Below are 17,183 nucleotides of genomic sequence, written 5' to 3' on the forward strand. Positions count from 1 at the left end.
TATTATGAAATGAATAATAATCATAATAATTATGGCGTTTGTTAAGTGTTTACTATGTACCAGACACTGTACTGAGGGCTGGGGTGAATACAAGCATATCGGGTTGGGTACAGTCCCTGTCCCAAGTAGGGCTCACATTTTACAGATGAGGTAACTGAGGCTCAGAGGAGTGGCTTGCCTAAGGTCACACAGCAGACAAGTGTCAGAGTAGGGATTAGAACCCATGACCTTTTTACTCTCAGGTCCATGCTCTATCCACACATCTGCTTCTCTACAAAATATTGGGTTCCACTGGTCTTGTGCCAAAGGGGCATTTTCAGTCTTTTCTTCCCTCATTTGCTAAAAATAAGGATCAGGGCTCACCTGCTGTGAAATCCTACTCAGTGTATTAGACTGTATATTAGACTATTCAATATATTAGTTGAGGAAAAGAAGATTTTCCAACATGGGCTAGACATTTTGGGACCTACAATAAGTATTTGGTGGCTAATTTAAGCACTTAGAAAACTGTATTTTAATTGTTTCCAGTTTACCTCTTGGCAGGGATTTCTTCAATTATTGTGACCTATAATGATAATAATACTAATAATAATAATATTGGTATTTGTTAAGCGCTTACTATGTGCAGAGCACTCTTCTAAGTACTGGGGTAGATACAGGGTAATCAGGTTGTCCCACATGAGGGTCACAGTCTTAATTCCCATTTTACAGATGAGGTAACTGAGGCACTGAGAAGTTGTGACTTTCCCGAAGTCACACAGCTGACAGGTGGCGGAGGCGGGATTAGAACCCATGACCTCTGACTCCCAAGACCATGCTCTTTCCACTGAGTCACGCTGATGGTGATTTTTTAAAAATTTTTTTTAATGTGCCAAGCACTATATTAAATGCTGGGATAGATAGAGATAATCCCTTTGAACACAGTCCCCATTAAGTTCACAGTCAAAGTAGGAGGGGAAACAGGTAATGAATCTTTACCAGATGAGGCAGTTGAAGCACTAAGAAGTTAAGTGACTTGTCCAAAGGTCACACAGCAGCCAGGTGGCAGAGCTGGGATTAGAACCCATGTCATCTGACTCCCTGGCTTGGTTTCTTTCTACTAGGCCATGCTGCTTACAACTGAACCCATTACGAGAAAAGAGAAAGCTACTTCATCTGAATTCCTCCTTCCCCGCTACATGTGCCAGTTGAAGAAGCACAAGTTTTGGTTTCTTTTCCCTTCTCTTCTCTCCTGTTTTCCTCTCTCCCTCTTCTCCTCTCTCCCTATTTTTATCTCTCTCCCTCTTGGCTCTATTCCATGGAAACCCCACTTCTTCACTTCACCTCAGTGTTCTGCTCCAAGTTCATACCCTGCTGTCAAGATCACAAGCTGGTATCCTGTTCTGATTATGTGCCTATGGCAATCATCTTACCTGCCACACCTTTAGAAGCAGCCTGGCATAGTAGCTAGAGCACAGGCCTGGGAGTCAGAGGGTCATGGATTCTAATCCTGGCTCTGCCACATGTCTGCTGTGTGACCTTGGGCAAGTCACTTCTCTGTGCCTCAGTTACCTCAAGTGGAAAAAGAGAATTGAGTCTGTGAACCTCATATGGGCCAGGGACTGAGCCCAACCCGATTTGCTTGTATCCAACCTGGAGCTTAGTACAGTGCTTGGCATAAAGTGAGTGCTTAACAAATACCACAATTATTATCATTATTATTAGGCAGCCTGGAAGTGTCAGGCTCAAGACCAGCCTTAGACACTGGGCCTCCTGGGGCAAGGAAAAATTCACTGTCCCCTCGTGTTCCACTTGCTATCTTCACTGTACTCAATATTCTGCTTGACATCATCCCATAATGCTGTGTTCACAACACTCTGTATAACATCACCATGTCATGCTGTTAGCACAAACAGCCTAATGCTGAGATGTCATGCAGAAGTTTGTTCCAATCCTGAAAGTGGAGTGTTTTTGTGAGTGACTCCCTGTCCTGCCACCATTGTTCTAGAGCCATTTCTTTTCCCTTCCCAAGTCTCTGTCAACTCAGGTGCCACTTCCAACTTCCATCTTTTTGAAATCTCAACAGCCACTCTGCCACCAAGCCGGCCTACTTGGGCATTACTCTCTGAGGCGATTTCTTATCTCATGTTCCATCCAAGTCAGCCCTGTTGTCAGCTTGTCAGCAGAACCCAGATGAATTGCTTTTAAATTAAATTCTGAACAGTAAAATGGTTATTACGGATGAAACACCTGCAAGATGGAGGCCTGGGGGTGTATAGGAAAAGCCTGGGAATGAGTGCGCTAATCAAAAATTCGTCTCTAGAGAGAAGTCATTTTAGGGAGTGAATATAAACTGTGAGTTCAAGGAGGAGAAGGAGGAGGAAGAGGAGAAGCAAAGTGATGGAGGCTAATACTGTCCTTGCCCATCCTGGATCAGTCCCAATGGCCCAAGGCTCTCTCTGATGTTAACCCCACAATATTTAAAAAAGCCAACACTAGAAGCAGCATCACCTACAAAAAAAGCATGGATCTGGGAGTCAGAGGACCAGGGTTCTAATCCCTGCTCTGCCATTTGTCAGTCATATTTATTGAGCTCTTACTGTGTGCAGAGTACTAAGCCCTTGGAAGAGTACAATATAACAATAAATAAACACATTCCCTGGCCACATCAAGCTTACAGCCTAGAGGGGTAACTTGCCTGCTGGGTAACCTTGGGCAAATCACTTAACTTCTCTGTGCCTCAATTCCCTCATCTGCAAATGGGGAGTCAATACCTGTTTTCTCTCCTACTGAAACTGTGGGCCCTGATGATATTGTATCTACTCCTCTGCTTGGCACAGAGTAAGTGCCTGACAAATGCCACAATTATTATTATTACTTTTGTCGTCAACAACAAAAAAGTGTGTTGTCTGCCTTTTGGAGTTAGAGTGACTCACAGAAAATTCAGCAACAATTTATATTTCTTTCCATAAAAGAAAGGTTGGCAAACAGATGTCTTTTTTTTTCTTGTGAACTTTGTAAAAGGAGAAATTCCCTCCCAGGGAGAGAGGTCTAATAAGCCAAGTCTAGGCCAAGAGAAAGTTTTCATAGAATGTCAGGAATGAAGTTGATGTGATAAAAAAGGAAAAAAGTGGAGAAAAAAAGTCTCCAGCATCTAGACTAACATGTACATTTAAACTTGGGAGGGACACGAGAACTGCCCTTTTGTGTAGGCCACCGAAAACACTCCTCCCTCTGGACTCTCAGCCTCAGCGGACATTTCCTGTCCTGCCTCTGGAAGCCTGAGCCAAGCATTACAAAATATCCTTTTCCCTTTAACCAAGAACTCTGCCCTGGAGACCATCCCCTCCACTGCCGCTCCCTGCTTCTCCCTCCCCTTCCTTCCTCCCTTCCTTCCTTCTTTCCTTCCTTCCTCAGAGCACCACCCCATCTTCCCTGAACAGAGACTTCTGCTGCTTTCCAAGGAGTCCTGGAGCCGCTGCAGCAGGTAGAGCAAGGGAGAGAGGAAGCGACCCAGAGAAATACACACAACTGGAGAGGTAGGAATACACGAGGTGTGGAGGACTGGGAAATTCTCGACTTTTACTGATAGGCAACATTGTGCTAGGGTGGAACAGCTTGAAGCACTGAACTGAGGGGCCGTTTTCAGCTGCTGGAGAGGGGAAGCGGCTTGGATGAGTTCAGGGTGTCAGCCAGCAACCCATTTCTTTTGCTTTCCTTTTTTCTTTGACTCTAACTCCATTGCTTTGGTCCCTTGGTGTGCAAGTTTTGCTCGAGAACTGATGAAGGGAATGTTTATGGCAGAGTCCTGGGAAGCAGATGTTGGGAATGAGATGGGGATTTTCTGTTTCCCCGGAATGTTAAGTATAATGTCACTAAGCCTCCTACAAGAGGGAGGATGGCCACGATTTTCAGGGTCCTGTCCCACCTAGGGCCACATTAATCCTGCTGTGGGCCCCAGGGCTAATCGATTATAAGGAGGTTCCCCCACATGGAACACGGCATCATTACATCCCACTCCAATGATGACATTGGTGCTGTTTCCCCAGCTTCACTCTGACTTGCTCTCTCCTCAAAGTCACTCCCCTCCCCTCTGGGCAAGTTCCTCCCCAAATCCCCTGAGTATCTCTCTCACGCACACTCGTTTGCATGTGCACATACAAACACACACATGCACACTCATTCACTCTAGGGCTTGGGTCAGTTCACTTTTAGAAGATGACCTCTAGTCCGGGATGGCCAGCAGGGCAAGTGTGTGTGTATATATGTTTGTGCGCACTCATAAACGAACTATGTGGAATCGTAGGGCTCTGAGGAAGGCACCTGGCAAGGAACCTCTCCCATCTCCATGCCAGATCCCTGCCTTGGATCCCCATACCTCCCTTCCAACCCAGGAAGGACCACTCGCCCTGAGAGCCACCACGTGTTCACCTGAGCATCGCACCTGCTAAAAACCACAGCCATAGTCAATCAGTCATACTTATTGAGCACTTACTATACTCAGAGCACTGCATTAAGCGCTGGGAAGAACACAATGTAATAAGATAATAGACACATTCCCTGCCCAGAAGGAGCTTACAGTCCCCTGAGGAGATAGTTGAATCATGCTCAGCCCCCGGGACTTTCTCGGGGCCGCATCTGGTTTGACTCCAACTGGGCCAGCTCTCTTTCAACCAAGGGATTTGGAGGAAGGGAAAAAGAAGAGGATAGGTTGAGGAGGTATCCTCTACCCAGCTTCTCTCTCTGCAGGTCTGAGAGCTCTTTCCTCCTCCTGATTTGCCACAGCTCTGCCAGGGGTTTCTGAGCCAGGCTGGCCAGAGCTGTGGTTCTTGTGTGCCTTCTGCTCTCTGCCCCAGCAACAAGGCACAGCTGTGTGGAGGGGAGTGATTGTGCGGCAGTGAGCTCCATCCAGCTGCACTTAAGGGAAGCTTTTGACATGAATGGGTGTTATAGTGGTCATGGCAGCTCACATTTCTGGGGACTGTGTGGTGGGATGTTTGGGAATTCCCTTTATCCCAGAGTCCCCTGGATTTCAGCTCTTTGAGCCTCTAATTTAATCCAGTCCAGGTCCCACCATCTGAAAAGCCTAAGACAGGGTTTATGGGGATAATGCTTGTGTGGAAGGTTTTTTGGGGGGGACCCTGTAGCCACCATAATAGCAGTGGTAGCTGTGGCAGTGTGACAGCAAGAGGATGATAGACTGTAAGCTTTTTGTGGGCAGTGAATATGTCTGTTTATTGTTGTACTCTCCCAAGCAGTTAGTATAGTACTCTGCACATAGTAAGCACTCAATAAATATGATTGAATGAATAAATGAACGGTAGGGGACAGCAGTGGCAGAAGGTAACACTCGCTCTGCCTCTGCTGGCCTTCCTGGGACCAGGCTGTGGGTCAATCAATCAAGCATATTTAAAGAAACACTTATTGGGTGCAGAGCACTGTACTAACCATTTAGGAGAGTACAATATAACAGAGTTGACAGATATGTTCCCTGCCCACAAAGACTTTACAGTTTAGAAACAGCCAGCCCTAGTAGATAGAACACTAGCCTGAGCATCAGAAGGATCTGGCTTCAAATCCTGTCTCCACCTCTTGCCTGCTGTGTGATCTTGGGCAAGTTACTTCACTTCTCTGGGCCTTAGTTACCTCATCTGTAAAAAGGGAATTAAAACTGGGAGCCCCATGTGGAACATGGACTGTGTCCAGTGTCATTAGGTTGCATCTACCCCAGTGCTTAGTACAATGCCTGGCACATAGTAAACACTTAACAAATACCATAAAAAGGGGGTGGGGCCAAACACCACTGCTTCTTCTGAGTGCTGCTGCTTGAAAGTTATTCCCTCTTACCCTCAGGTTTCCCCCAATCCACCCCACTGATTATATATGTCTCAGCCTCCTCTCAGTAGGTTTTACCCACTGGAGACACCATCTCTATCCTGCCTAAGGAAGCAATGTGATCTAGTGGAAAGAGCATGGCCCTGGGAGTCAGAGGACTCGGGTTCTAATCCCGGCTCCACCACTTAACTTCTCTGTGATCTTGGGCAAGTCACCTCACTTCTCTGGGCCCCACTTCTCTGGGCCTTATCTGCATAATGAAAACACAAAGCCTGTTCTCCCTCCTACTTAAACTGTCAGTCCCATGTGGGCTCTGATTATCTTGTATTCATTCACTCATTCAATCATATTTACTGAGCGCTTACCGTGTGCACACCATTGTACTAAGCTCTTGAAAAGTACAATTCAGCAACAAATAGAGACAATCCCTGTTTACAATGGGCTCACAGATGTGATCTCTGCCCACAAGGAATTTACAGCCCAAAACAAAGGGAAGCAGCATGATCTAGCTAAAGAATCCAGGCCTGGGAATCAGAGGACCTGGGTTCTAATCAGAGCTCTACCAATTACTTGCTGTGTGACCTTGGACAAGTGACAACTTCTCTATGTCTCAGTTACCTCATCTGTAGAATGAGGATTAAATCCTCCTCCCTCCTATTTAGACAATGAGTCCCATGGGGAACAGGGACTGTGTCCAACCTGGTAAACACATATCTACCTCAGCACTTAGAACAGTACTTGATGCATAATCAGTCAATCAGTCATATTTATTGAGTGTTTACTGTGTGGAGAGCACTGTACTAATTCTTGAGATAGTACAATAGAACAAAGTGAGCTCTTAACAAATACCAAAAGCTGAAAATGCTGAAATGCTGAGACTTTAAATGTTGCTCTTACCCTGCAAGTAAACTAAAACATTCAGGACTCAGATGAGCCAGGAGACAGCATTTTTCAATATCTTTCCATCTGTGTGGGGTAGGTGAGGGGAGAGCCTTGGTCAGGTTAGGCCAGAACCTGCAAATCCTGCCCTTGGGGTTTCTCATCATAGGGAGGAAACTGTTTTTCCCCAAACCATTCCTTTTCTTGACCTTTTCTCTCTCCTGATATCTAAAGAATTGACCACATTTCTAAATGCTACTTGATCTTTTGTCACCTTAGTAATTGTAATTGTGCTACTTGTTAAGTGCTCACTATATGCCAAGCATGAAATAAGTGGTGGCACAGATACCCTGGAAATAAGTCCTTGTGCCAGAGGTAGGTAGTCCCTGGAGCCAGGTTGACCACCATGACCACCCTCCCCCACCACCCTTGCCCCCGTCCCTCATCTAGCCCCTCATCTAGCCCCTCAGTCAATGCGCCCTTTGAACCATGGATCACCTGACAAATTATTCTGCAGCAGCAGTATCAGTTGACTGATTAGGGAGTGCGTGATACAATTCTCTGCCCACAGTAAGCACTCAATAAATATCATTGATTGATTGATAGGATGTTTGGCACAAGGTCAGGAGTTCTTGAAGGTGTTGGCCCCACTTTCCCCAAGGCTAGAGTCCATCTCTTCCCACTTCATTCTCCCCTTCCCTGTGGCAGAACTAGGGAGGGGATGAATTAATAGCTGCAGGTTCTCCCCACCACTCCTCCAGAGAAGTCACAAATGAAGTAGGGAGGGACACACATCCAGGGGAATTGGTGGGGTAAAATCTTCAGCTTTGCTTCAGGTGTGAAACTGGGATGTGCCACCCCTATCAGAATATAATAATAATTATTATTATGGCACCTTTTCAGTGCTTACTATGTGCCAGGCACTGTTATAAGTGCTAGATAGATACAAGTAAATCATGTTCATTCATTTATTCATTCAATCGGGCACAGTCGCGTCCCACATGGGGCTCACACTCGTAACAGGGAAGCAGCATGTGGATAGAGCATGGGCCTGGGTCAGAAGAACCTGGGTTCTAATTCTGGCTCTGTCCTTGCCTGCTGTGTGACCTTGGGCAAGTCATTTCACATCTCTGGGTCTCAGTTCCCTCATCTGTAAAATGGGGATCAAGACTGTGAGCCCTATGTGGGACAGAGACTGTGTCCAACCCAATTACCTTGTATCTACCCCAGTGCTCACTACAGTGCCTAGAACATAGTAGGTGCTTAACAAATACCATAATTATTATTAATCTCCATTTTAGAGATGAGGGAACTGAGGCACAGAGAAGTTCAGTTACTTGCCCAAGGTAAGACAGCAGATCAGTTACTCGACCAAAGTAAGACAGCAGACATGTGGCACAACCAGGATTAGAACCCATGTCCTTCTGATTCCCAGGCCTCTCTCTATCCACTGAACCATGCTACCTCTCTGTAGCTTGTAACACAACTGTCCCCCTCACCAGGATCTCATCTCCCAAAGTAGTAGAGTTAGAAATCTATGCTGCCCGCTAACCCAACTTCATTCTTCGTGTGTTCTGATTTGCTGACCACTTCCTCCCTGGAGGACCAAGGGAGAATCTACTTCCTTGGGTTAGTTGGCACTGGATTGGTCTTTGACAGCTCAGTCTATCCTCAATACTATGAAGCAATGCAAACAGAGGAAGGAACCACACTGGTGCAATTCAATCCATCAGTCATATTTGTTGAGCACTTACTGTGTGCAGAGCACTGTCCTAAGCGCTTGGGATAGTACAATATAACAGAATACTTAGACATATTCCTTGCTCACATTAAGCTTACAACCTAGAAGGGGAGGCAGACATTAATTGAAATAAATGCATTCAATAGTATTACTTGAGTGCTTACTGAGTAAAGAGCACTGTAATAATGTTGGTATTTGTTAAGCGCTTACTATGTGCAGAGCACTGTTCCAAGCGCTGGGGGAGATACAGGGTAATCAGGTCGTCCCATGTGAGGCTCACAGTTAATCCCCATTTTACAGATGAGGTAACTGAGGCACAGAGAAGTGAAGTGACTTGCCCACACTCACACAGCTGACAAGGGGCAGAGCCAGGAGTTGAACCCATGACCTCTGACTCCAAAGCCCAGGCTCTTTCCACTGAGCCACACTGTACTAACTGCTTGGGAGAATACAACAATAAACAAACACATTCCCTGCCCACAATGAGCTTACAGTCTAGAGTGGGGAAAGCAGATATTACTATAAATAAATAAATTGCAGATATGAGTAAATGTATTCTCTGGAAGATGCAGCATAATGAGTTCTTTTGTTGGGTAGAAATGTGAGAGCAGCAAGTGTGCTTTCTGAGTTTCTAAACATGTCCTTCTTGAAAAAGTTTCCAGGAACAGCCTGGTCCTCTTCTGAAAGGACTAAAAGAACTGATCACTTTTGAATTTCTTTCTATGGGGTTTGTTAAGCACTTACTACGGGTCAAACACTGTTCTAAATGCTGGGGTAGGTACCAATTAATTAGGTCGGACACAGTTCCTGTCCTGCATGGGGCTCACAGTCTAAGTAGGAGCGAGAACTGCTATCCCCTTTATATAGTTGAGGAAACTGAAGCACAGAGAAATTAAGTGACTTGCCCAAAGTCACACAGCAAGCAATTGGCAGAAGTGGAATTAGAACCCAGGTCCTTCTAGCTCCTAGGCCTGTCCTCAGTCCACTAGCCCACTTCTAAAATGCTGCCTGCCTTTAGACAGCACAGTAAAAGTGAAGCCACAAATTCTGACCTGAATCACTCTAGACTCAGAAATGATCCCAGAAATGCCCACCTCCATTTATCATGTTTTCCTTGAAAAGTCTACAGACTGAGTTTTGAGACAGTTCCTAGACCGGTAGGATTCCTTTGTGTGCCTAACTAGGCAAACCACAGAAAGAGGCCCTAGAAAGCTATAGTCTGCTGGTCTTCCTAGATCAATATCCATCTATGTCTAAGAATATTTATAGTGCTAATCACATTGAGATTTCAATGTAGTATGAAGGGGGCAAAAATAATATTTTTGCATGCACCCCTTACCCTCCAGAAAGGTCAGATAGAACTGAAGAAAGAAATAGGCTCTGGGTCTTTCAGCTCCAACAAGCACTATTGAATGCACATCTCCTCCAAGAGGACTTACCAGACTAAGCCCCACTTTTCCTCCTCTCCCACTCCCTTTTGTGTTGCCCTGACTTGCTCCCTTTGCTCTTCCCTCCTCCCAGCACCAAAATACATATGTACATATCCGTAATTTCATTTATCCCTTTGCTCTTTCCCCCTCCCAGCCCCAAAGCACTAATGTACATATGTCATTTTATCTATTTATATTGAAGTCTATCTCCCCAGTTCTAGACTGTGAGCTCGTTGTGGGCAGGGAATGTCACTGTTTATTGTTGTATTGGACTTTCCCAAGTGCTTAGTAAAGTACAATGCTTTGCACACAGCAAGTGCTCAATAAATATGATTGATTGAATCAGTCAACAAGCTGAAAGCCAGTATAAAGCAGCCGCCTTGCATCCTTCGATGTCTATTTTCTTCTTCCTCTCTTTCCCACACTCCTAGATATGGAACAAGTGACCCTTCTTCTTTAGCCTCACCTACCATTTAAAATTGAAATAGGAGGTTCTAAAGAGGCGTATCTGGACTGTACTGTAACCAGCAGACAGAAGACTGAGTAACCCCCCTGGAGACTTAGAATAAAACAACCCCCAAGGCATCAGGAGGAGGGCTTGGTGTGTTCATTGTTCACCAGGGGGCTCTCCCTGGCCTATGGAACTTTCCATGGAATGACTTTCTGGCTAATGATTTCCATCTGCTCGCTGCTGGCAAGCAGACCCTTCCTTGGGCTGGCTCAGAGCTGGAGGGGCGGGGGGCGGGGGGGGCTGTGACCAGCTGCTGGAGGCACTTGTGAGCTTTCAGAAGGAAGAAGCGAGAACACTGCGCAGAATATGGACCTAGTTTTCTGAGTGAGTACTAGATTCTCCTCGAGTTTGTCTCTCCGGCCCCGCGTCTGGCCCTCCGTAGCTGATGTCTGGTTTTTCGGTCTCACTTTCCTTTCTGCAACACTCCTGCTATTTGTCTGCACCTCAGTGAATGTGAAGACAGCCAGTCCCACGTCTCTGAACAGCCGGTTTACAGGCATGCACTGCAGTTTTGTTCTGGGCTCAAGGCAAGGGCGATTTGTCATGTGACGAGGAAAACCTGGTTTCTACTTTCACCAATTAATAATAATTATGACACTTGTTAAGCTCTTACCATGTACCAGGCACTGTACTAAGCACCGAATAACTGGTATTTGTTAAGGACTTATTTTGTGACAGGCACTGTTCTAAGGGCTCAGGTGGTTACAGGCAAATCAGGTTGGATACAGTCCATGTCCTACATGGGGCTCACAGTCTCAATCCCCATTTTATAGATGAATTAACCGAGGCACAGAGAACTGAAGTTACTTGCCCAAGGTCACACAGCAGAGAACTGACAGAGCTGGGATTAGAACCCATGACCTTCTGATTCCCAGGCCCATACTTTACCCACTACGCCATGATGCAAGATGGCATAGTAAATCAGTTTTAGCTTTTTTTCTGATTAGTTGACCAGTTATCATTATGAATAATGAACATACAGTCCTGAAACTCCTTCCACCTAGAGAGATTCAAAATACCTAGCAAATTCAAGTGATTTGGAGGCAATACAGAGCTGGTTAAGTGGTGTGAAAAGAAGTGAAAAATGTATGTTCAAGGAAAGTCTAGATGAAATTGAAGGTTGGAGGACAACGAAGTTCCCTTTTCTTCAGCAGGGCAGCAAAAGAGACATCCCGGCCATGAAAAAAAATGATCATCGAATCTCATATGGCTGCAAACTGGGAGAATGTCTCAAGATTTCCTCTAGCTTTCGAATTCTATGATCTCAATCTGGCAGACTGTCGGAAAGCTGTCACTGCATCATTCCTCTACTGGTTCCAGGCGCCAACACTGAGCGATCCATTTACCATCTTTTGTGCTCTTCTTCCTAAAACCACCAAGGGATTTTGGGCAGGATTCTTTCTAAAGAGCTCTCAAGCCAACCCCCAAACGCTGCCTAATTTGTGGCAATTTACAGGAGCCCAGGAGAAGCTGGCATTGTAGAGGAATTTTAAGTTGCCACTGCAGCTGGACTCCTACAGTACTTTGGAGACCCACAGAAGGGAACTCCATAACTATGGTGTCACTCATTGTATTCAGAATAGCAGAGTTAGTCATGACTCATTCCTGAACACAAAAAGACCTTTTGGCTTTTGCAAGCTTCATTGTTTCTGTCCCTGGTGATTTCTCACTTCGTGATTGAATATGGCTTGCTTGCCCAGAGAATCTCTTCCAGAAATTTGAGGATTTATTGATTTTTCACAAGGGCATTCTTGGGGAAGCATCTACAATGAAATCTGAGTTATCTGTGGACACCTGTTGATAATCTGGGAGCCATGTGGATTTAAGACATATGCAAACATGATGACTTGGGAGCACAGTAAGCCTGGATGGATCTAACCTAATTTAAATCCTCTGCCACCTGAATCTAATATTACAGCATCCCTAACCCCCCTTTCCCAGCTTGCTTGGACATACTTACTTCCCCAAATTTCTTTCCCTCTTCGGTCCAGTCTTCGATCCTCTCTTGCATGGACTCACCTACGAGTCATAATAATAACAATTAATAATTCCAGTATTTGTTAAGCACATACTATGTGCCAGGCACTGTACTAAGCGCTGGGGTAGATACAAACAAATTGGGTTGGACACACTCCCTGTCCCAGTGGGACTCACAATCTCAATCCCCATTTTCCAGATGAGGTAACTAAGACACAGAGAAGTGAAGTGACTTGCCCAAGGTCACAGCAGAGAAGTGGCAAAACTGGGATAAGAACCCATGACCTTCATATTTATTGAGTGCCTACTCTGCATTCCACTGCCTTTTCCTGTCTTTACTTCTGCTTTTCTCTTACTCTTGCTGGGGACAGACGTGGGACTCAGTGAACACTGGAGATTTGAAGATGAGGGTCCCCACAGCACTACAGCCATTAGTCCTGTGACTCAGTTATCTCATCTCATGAGTCTGTGAGCACCAAATTGGACAGGGTCTGTGTCCAACCCGATTTGCTTGTATTTACCACAGCGCATAGTACAGTGCCTGGCAAATAGTAAGCTCTTAACAAATACCACAATTACTATTATTCCTCTGGGTCACAGCTATAGATAGAAAACTAGTGGATGCAGAATCGACAACAATAAGAATAAAATTGTAAAGAGGTAGAGAGAAAGTCTGTGCATGTGGATAGGATACTGAGAAAGTCCTTTATCCTTACAGAAGACTGTAGTGTAAACACACACACACACACTTACAGAACCACTCCTCTCCTCCCCCATCCTCCACCGCCTTTACCCCAAACACTCCTTGACCAAAATGCCTCATTATTGGGCAGAGAAAACAGGAACAAGTGCACTTTCTCTTTACCTGTCCAGAATCATAGCCAAAGTGCTCTTTCTCTTGGGTTTCCACCCTACATATTTCCTTTTTCTTTTTTTAAAAAATTGGTATTTGTTAAGTGCTTACTCTGTGCTAGGTATTGTACTAAGTGCTGGGGTAAATAAAAGCTAATCAGGTTGAACACAATCCATGGACCATGTGGGCCTCACAGTCTTAATCCTCATTTTTACACCACAGACAAGTTGCAGAGCCAGGATTAGAACCCAGGCCCATGTTCTTTCCACTAGGCCACACTGCTTCTTCCACAATGAATTATGGTCCCCAGACTTCATCAGATTTTCATTTGCTAATGCACAGTAATGGTGGGGTCTCTGATTGCAATTTCCAGTGTGTTGGACGAGTTTTATTGAGAATGGCTGGGAAAGGAAACATTTACTTGGTGCATTCTTCTGTGAACTCTCTGTTCCTGTTGCTTAAGAGTTTGCCTCTTGAGGTCAAAAGTCTGTTTTTGTTAGAACTGGTTACTGGGGAAAATTTTTATTCCTGTTACTTGGCATTACATTCTGGTTTGCACAAGTAGTTAAGATAAATAATTAAACACTTTCAACTTTCTCCAAAAGTTTCACAGCCAAAAGGGCATTTATTTGCATTGCCATCTTTAAGGGATCAGATTTAAAGTATGTTCCCTCTGCTCTGAGGCACTTTGGGATCTGTAAATACTGCTAATTTTGCTCATGTGAAATATAGCAGCATTTTGGTGTTCTCAATGCTATTTTTAAATGAAATGCATGCATAATAGCTACTCATGTTATTTTAAATCCAGAGACCCTCAATTTCAAGAGGTTTCTTGACTCCAAAGCTAAGGAATTTCTAACAGTCCTTCTGGTTCTGTGGCCCACTCTATCATTTTAGAGAGCCGTAAGTAAAGCAGGAGACACCTGTTGAATCACTGGGTGGAGAGTGCTGCATCTGTGGTCTCCTTAGCCCAAACAGTAAGTTGAAACCCATATTTAAATGCCCAGAGACTCCTCCAGGATATTATCCCAAAGTTAAGACAAACAGGAAAGGAGTGACTGCTACCTAATCTGACAGATGTTTGCTTAGACCTCACATTTTCAGAGAGGACTCAGAAAAAAACAGAGTTCTTCTTAGGAAATTCATTCCCTCATTCCTTCATTCAATTGTATTTTATTGAGTGTTTACTGTGTGCAGAGCACTGTACTAAGTGTTTGGGAGAGTACAATATAACAGTAAACAGACACATTTCCTACCCACAATGAGCTTACAGTCTAGAGGGGGAGGCAAACATTAATTTGAAAAAAATTACAGATATATGCATAAGTACTGGGGGGCTGGAAGGGGGAATGAATAAAGGAAGCAAGTCGGAGAGAAGCAGAGGGAAGGGGAGAAGAGGAAAGGAGGGCTTAGTCAGGGAAGGCCTCTAAGAGGGGATGTGGCTTCAATAAGGCTTTGAAGATGGGGAGATCAATTGTCTGTTGAGTTTGAGAAGAGATGGTATTCCAGGCCAGAGGCAGGACATGGGTGAGGGGTTGGCGGTGAGATAGATGAGATTAAGGTAAATTGAAAAGGTTAACATTAGAGGAGCCAAGTGTGTGGGCTGGGTTGTAATAGGAGAGTAGTGAGGTGAGGTAGGAGGGGGCAAGGTGACTGAGTGCTTTAAAGCCAATGGTAAGGAGTTTTTGCTTGATGTGAAGGTGGATGGTCAACCACTGGAGTTTCTTGAGAAGTAGGGAAACATGTTCTGAAAGTTTTCATAGAAAAATGATCCAGACAACAGAGTGAAGCTGAACAGACCAGAATGGTGAGAGACAGGAGACAGGGATATCAGCAAGGAGGCTGATAGAGTAATCAGGGTAGAAGGGGATAAGTGATTAGATTAACGTGATGGCAGTTTGGGTGGATTGGGAAAGGGTGGATTTTAGCATGTTGTGAAGGCTGGAAAAGACAGAATTTGGTTGTGAATTGAATATGTAGATTGAAAGAGAGAGAGAGTAGTCAAGGATGACACCAGGTTATAGGCTTAAGACACAGGAAGGATGGTGGTGCTTTCTAAGGTGATGGGAAAGTCAGGGGGAGGACAGGGTTTGGGTGGGAAGATAAGGAGTTCTGTTTTAGACTTGTTAAGCTTGAGGAGACAAGAGGACATCCAAGTAGAGATGTCTTGAAGACAGGAGGAAATGTGAGACTGCAGAGAGGGAAGGAGATCAGGGCTGGAGATGTAGTTTTGGATATCATCCACATAGAAGTGGTAATCGAAGCCTTGAGAGTGAATGAGTTCTCCAAGGGAGTGTGTGTAGATGGGTAATAGAAGGGGACCCAGAACTGAACCTTGAAAGAGGCACAGTTCGGGGAGGGAGGCAGAGGAAGAGCCCTTGAAGGAGACTGAGAATGAGAAGCCAGAGAGATAAGAGGAGAACCTGGAGAGGGCAGTGTCAGTGAAACCGAGGTTGGATAACATTTACAGGAGAAGGGAGTGATTGACAGTATCAAAGGCAGCTGAGAGGTAGAGGAGGATTAGGGTGCAGTAGAGGTCATTGAATTTGGCAAGAAGAAGGTCATTAGTGATTTTCAGTAGAGTGAAGGGGATGGAAGACAGATTGGAGGGAGTCAAGGAAAAGATTGGAGGAGAGGAATTTGAGACAGTGGGTGCAGACTACTTGCTCTAGGAGTTTGGAGAGGAATGGTAGGAGGGAGATGGGGCAGTAACTGGAGGGAGCCATGGGGTCAAGGGAGGGGTTTTTTTAAGGAGGGGGAGACATGAAAGTGTTTGAAATCAGTGGGGAAAAAATCATTAGAGAGCAAGCAGTTGCCTCCACTCTTCTAGACTGAGTAGAGAAGACTAAGAGACACATTCTGAGTAGGGAATGTGTCTGTTTATTGTTGTATTGTACTCCTCCAAGTGCTTAGTACAGTGCTCTGCACACAATAAGTGCTCATTAAAATCGATTGAATGAATGAATGAAGATGGCTGTTGGGGAGGGAAGAAGGGAGGAGGCAAAGGTTTTGATAAGTGTGAAGGAATGGGATCAGATGTGCAGGTGGAGGGGTTGAATTTTGAGAGAAGGTAGGAGTTCTCCTCTAGAGATACTGCTGGAAAAGATTGGAGAGTTGAAGAAGGGGCAGGAGGTGAGAGGGACTGAGGAAGAGCAGGAGAGATTTTAGGGAGATCATGCCAATTTTCTTAATAAAGTAGGTGGCCAGGTCTTTGGGGGCAAAGGATGGGGGAGGTGAGTTTGAGGAGGGAGTTAAATGTCTGGAAATGTCAGGCCTAAAAAGTTAACACCCAAAAGCTGCTCCAAATAAAATCAGTCCAAAAAAACAATATGTGCTAGGTTCCGAGTAAGTGATCTGGGTAGGAGAAAAATGACAAATAAGAGCATTAAAAAAAATAAGAATAAAAAACTAGTACCTCATCTTTTTGCCTGCCAAGATCCAAATTTTGGGGCTGGGAGGGCCATCAATCTATGGTATTTTTTGAGTGCTTACTATGTATAGAGCACTGTACTAAGCACTTAGCACTGTACTTATGCATTCACAGGTCCCTGATAATAAGCAGTTAGAAAGGCATTTGCTTGTTTGGAAAGTCAATTATTTATCACCTCGAGGCAGGACAACAAAGGCAAGGCAATTCAACTTCAGGAAGTTCAATCAATCAATCTTAAGAGCACTTTACTATGTGCAGAGCACTGTATTAAGAGCTTGGGAGAGTATACTATAACAGAGTTCAGACACATTCCCTGCCCATAACAAGCTAGAGAGGGAAACAGATATTAATATAAATAAATACATTACAGATATGTACATGGTGCTGTGGGGCTGAAGGAGGGGTAAATAAAGGTGCAAATATAAGTGCAAGGGTGACACAGAAGAGAGAAGAGGGTTTAGTTAGGGAAGTTCCATGAACCCAGACTAGCACAACCTGCTGCATAAAACAGTGCTATGGGGTTGCTCAGAAGTGTCCACACAACTTGC

The 17,183-nt window shown here is 44.8% G+C and overlaps 1 protein-coding gene across 2 annotated transcripts in view; it reads left to right on the forward strand.

Annotated features, from left to right (window-relative positions):
• Nucleotides 1–3,300: 3,300 nt before the first annotated feature.
• TACC1 (transforming acidic coiled-coil containing protein 1) overlaps nucleotides 3,301–17,183 on the forward strand; it is a 111,931-nt gene continuing 98,048 nt past the window's right edge. Inside the window, exon 1 of one of the 2 annotated variants that reach the window (XM_029064341.2) lies at nucleotides 3,301–3,518. The gene's annotated coding sequence lies outside the window, so the exon portion shown is untranslated. The remainder of the gene's footprint in view (nucleotides 3,519–17,183) is intronic. The other variant, XM_029064342.2, reaches the window with a different exon arrangement.

The sequence above is a fragment of the Ornithorhynchus anatinus genome, chromosome 5 (genome assembly GCF_004115215.2).
Source record: "Ornithorhynchus anatinus isolate Pmale09 chromosome 5, mOrnAna1.pri.v4, whole genome shotgun sequence".
Lineage (NCBI taxonomy): Eukaryota > Metazoa > Chordata > Mammalia > Monotremata > Ornithorhynchidae > Ornithorhynchus > Ornithorhynchus anatinus.